Raw genomic sequence first — 4,550 nt, forward strand, 5'->3', positions numbered from 1 at the left:
GCCGTGGGATTTTTTTGTTTTTCTGTTTTAATTCTCTTCTTAAACTTCACTGCCCAGGGTAGTAATGCACCGTCATGCATTATGGCGTTTTCCTGTTTCTTTGCTGTAAAATGATCACGCACTTCACGGTTTATCATATCCTACTGCCTGCTTGGTGCTGATGACCGCCTCTGTTTGAGCGTGCCCGTATGCTTCCCTTTGTTGTTTATTAGTCCACATATCCTGGCATCCTAGCAACAGCCAGATATCCTTCTTGCTGTTAAGATGAATTGCTGCTTCCTTGGACATCCGACACTGGTGACATTGCTTTGTCACTCACCGTCATGGCACTATCGCTTTCTTCATCTGATGCCTCCTCATCGATTACAAGTGTACTCACTTCTGCTCTTAAGGCTTTTTCTTCTTCTGACAACTGTTTCCTTATTTGATCACAGATAACACTCTCTTCACTTGTAGACATATGTTCCGAAATACGAAAGTGTTCCACCAACACAATTGTCGAGAGTTATTCACTCTATGAACGCACTTTCACATCACACAGATAACCTGATGTAGTCTAGCAGACAACACTGCGCTGCTTTCAGGTAGATAGGAGCAAATTACACCGCCCCAACTATTTCTCCCTCACTTGTCCACAGTGCTGCAGTATAGCAACTAAATCTTTAGAAAGAGTTTGTTCTTCCGAAAATGTAAAGAACAAAATTAGTTTTGTCCTGTTCTCCGAAACAACTGCCGTAATCATTCCTTCGAGAGTTACTCACTCTGTGAACGCACTTCCACATCACACAGATAACATGATGTAGTCTAGCAGACAACACCGCGCTGCTTTCAGGTAGATAGGAGCAAATTACACCGCCCCAACTATTTCTCCCTCACTTGTCCACAGTGCTGCAGTGTAGCAACTAAATCTTTAGAAAAAGTTTGTTCTTCCGAAAATGTAAAGAACAAAAGTTTCCGATCCTGGCTCAGTCCGATGGTACTTGAAGTTACTCAAATAATTGGACCTCATGTCGGTAGATTTACTGGCACGTGAAGGAACCCCTGCGGGACTAAATTCCGGCACCTCGGCATCTCCGAAAACAGTAAAAGAAGGGCAGTTATTATTATTATTATTATTATTATTATTATTATTATTATTATTATTATTATTATTATTATTATTATTATTAGAAGATTTTGGCGATACAATGATTGGAAGTTGCTAGTATTGGGAAAGAAGCAGCCACGGTCCTAAATTAGGCACAGTACAGCCCCAGCATTCGCCCGGTGTGAAAATGAGAAACCATGGAAAACCATCTTAAGGGATGTTGACGGTGAAGTTCGAATCCAACATCTATCGAACCGCGTGGCCAACTCGTTCTGTGTTTGTATGTATGTATTTCACTGGACTTTAAGATTGGTAAGCATCAGCTCACTGAAGAAAGCAATGGGAAACTGCCTCACTCCTAATTTTCTGAGTGTGCCTCTTCATTGATGCGTTGGTTATCTGTAACAGCTGATGGTGGACTTCAGAATTCGGGAGGTGGACTCAACATACATGGTTTCCTCACTCAGCTCCACTCAGAATGTTGCCCAACGCCGCTTCCTTTCCAGTGTTCACCTCAATTACACACGACATTACAGGTACCATAGCAATACAGGTTATCAGTAGATGTGAATTAAACTGGATTGGTGAACACAATGTCAAAAACCCGTTGAGTGAAGCAACAACAACAGTCACTGCGCTGACCTATGCAGTTCTTCAGGGGGTTTTCCTTAATTTCCTCCTTTGAACTCTTAGTGAGGCCGCACACCGGACGCGTCAACATCTGCAACGCAACATGAAAAACGTCTCGCTTGTTTGTCGCACTCGTGATGCAGACTTGTACCCGCACACCGGAGAAGCATGTGTCTGCATCAAAACGCTACGCATTATCAGCTGTTAACATGGCCCCCTCGAGTGAAGATGATGTTTTGCTGTATATTTGGTTCAAATTGCGTAACAAGAGGAAAAGAAAATGGATTCCTGATTTTAACGTGTCATGTGCTCAACATGGTGCTTATACCTTAGCGCATGATTTACTAAAAGATCCGGTAAAATTCCAGTCATACTACCGAATGTACCCCGAAAGCTATACAGAAATTTTTCAGAAAATTTCTCCATTATTAAGAAAACAAGACACAAACTACAGGAAGGCTATAAGTCCTGATGAAAACTACTTATAACACTAAGGTAAGTTCAAAGCTTAGAATAATAATCTGTTATTTAAAAAAAATATTTATTACATGACGAACACAGCTGTGAAATTGTTCATATTGACAAAGAATATAAATAATATGTGTGCAATGTTTTGGTTTTTCACTTATAACTCTATACCCTACAGTGCTGTCTGTGTAACTACGCCTTATCAGTATGAGTGACACGTTCTTCCTCGTTTTCTTCTGGTAAATTCACTGCATACGAGAATGGTGAGATAGTATATGAGGAGCCCGTCTGACCACCGTATTGCAATACGGAAGTTGATGGATGGGAAAGAGTATCACTACACTTAACATTCCTGGCTGATCCGTAGAGCATGTCATTTAATTTTTGCTGCACAAACAACTTAAATGAGCTTTTAGCTGCAGGTGATAATTTAGCCACATCTGGTAGCAGGCTTTTGAAAAACAACTCATCTGGGTTATTACAATCCGCTTCAGCCGTACGTTTTGTTTTCATCTGAATATATGAAGAGAAAACTTCGTCAATATCCATTTTAATGGCGCTTCTTTTTGTATCTCTTCTACGTGTTCGAGGTAGCGGCTGCATAATTTCTTGAACACTATTCTCCTCATCGTTTTCTTCTGTCATAGCCACTGATGATGGTTGTTCCCCTGTAGCAGATTGCTCCATTTCATACGGATTTTCTACGTTTCCCACTTGTCTTCTTGATTTCGTAAATGGTGTCAAAAACGCCAAGTAGTCTGCAAGATAGGGCTTTTTGGTTACTGCTGCTGAACCACTGGTAGGAGCTGGCCTTAATTATCTGGACCAACAGTTCCTACACTTTCTCCATTTGTCTTTACAGGTGGCCACTGCAATGAGAAAATACATTTATTATTATTATTATTATTATTATTATTATTATTATTATTATTATTATTATTAATTTTTATTTATTTATTTATTTTATTTCATATAAGGGATGTCCTTGAGGCCAGAGCCCTATAGTAGGAATATACGTACAATAGCTATACCAATGAATGCTTATTAACATATAAAAATAAATTCACAACAAACATTTTATAACAAAAACAGTGCAGTTCAATGATATTAAATTTATAGAATGTATGTATATGCGTGCAATTGTCAATAGTTTAATTTGGTTAAAATAATTTTTTACAAGCTTTTTAAAATTTAATTTAGCAGTAATAGTATTCATGGTCCTTTATTTCCAGGTACTTAGCTACTGGCAACAGCTTCAGATGCTTGAGCTTTCAGTTTAAAAGAGGAGAAACAACAATCGGCAAAATTGTGGATGAAGCGTGTTCGGCAGTATGGACAACACTTCAACCTGAGTTTATGCCTGCACCCTCAAAGGAGTTATGGGAGAATATTTCTGAAAAAAATATTTGGAACTCTGGAATATGCCTAACTGCATTGGTGCCATAGACGGGAAACACGTTCGTATCCAGTGCCCGAGAAACAGTGGCGCATCCTTCTATAACTACAAGGGCTATTTTTCTATTGTTCTATTAGCTTTGGTTGATGCAGATGGACTTTTCATTGTTATAGAAGCTGGTGACTATGGCAGAAACAGTGATGGTGGCGTGTTGCGAAACTCAGCTTTAGGAAGAAACCTTCAAGAGGGCACACTGAATATACCTGATCCCAAGAGGCTACCGAAAGATGATGATCACTGTTCACCATTTCCTTATTTTTTCGTTGGTGATGAAGCTTTCCCATTACAGAAGCATATCATGAGACCATATCCGCGAAGAGAACTTACAAATGAAAGGCGGATTTTTAACTATAGGCTTAACAGAGCTAGAAAGAGTGTAGAATGTGGTTTTGGAATGCTTGCTTCTAAATTTAGAGTTCTGGGTACAGCTATAGCCTGCAAACATGATAAAATAGACAACATAATACGAGCAATTTGTGTCCTGCATAACTTTATTAGACTAAAAGACGGAGTTTTTAGTGAACCGAGTGTAAAAAATAAGGATGAAAATACTGACAATACAATGTGTGTGTTGCAAAGATTGCAACCCTGCAACAGAAGAGCAACAGTTGAGGCTGTTGAATTAAGAAATCACTTGTGTTCTTACTTTATGAAACCAAACGTAGCCCTTTCTTGGCAGAATAAGTACGCTATAGAATAAATATAAATATAGCTGCTCTATACATTATCAGTAATTCTGGTTGCGCAAGAAATGTTTATTCTTACATAATTAAACATGTCATTACTGTACATGGACCTAATTAATAAATATGTTACTGTTACTTACCATTTAAATGTAATTCTTTGGATACTGCATGCCACGCTTTTTCCACCTCGTTCTTATTCGAATGTCCTGGTAGCGAATAATCA

General features: G+C 38.8%; 1 pseudogene; it reads left to right on the forward strand.

Moving 5' to 3' along the window:
• The first annotated feature begins 1,854 nt into the window (after nt 1-1,854).
• Nucleotides 1,855-4,341, forward strand: LOC137498490 (putative nuclease HARBI1; annotated as a pseudogene).
• The last annotated feature ends 209 nt before the right edge of the window (nt 4,342-4,550 follow it).

The sequence above is a fragment of the Anabrus simplex genome, chromosome 2 (assembly GCF_040414725.1).
Source record: "Anabrus simplex isolate iqAnaSimp1 chromosome 2, ASM4041472v1, whole genome shotgun sequence".
Taxonomy (NCBI): Eukaryota; Metazoa; Arthropoda; class Insecta; order Orthoptera; family Tettigoniidae; genus Anabrus; species Anabrus simplex.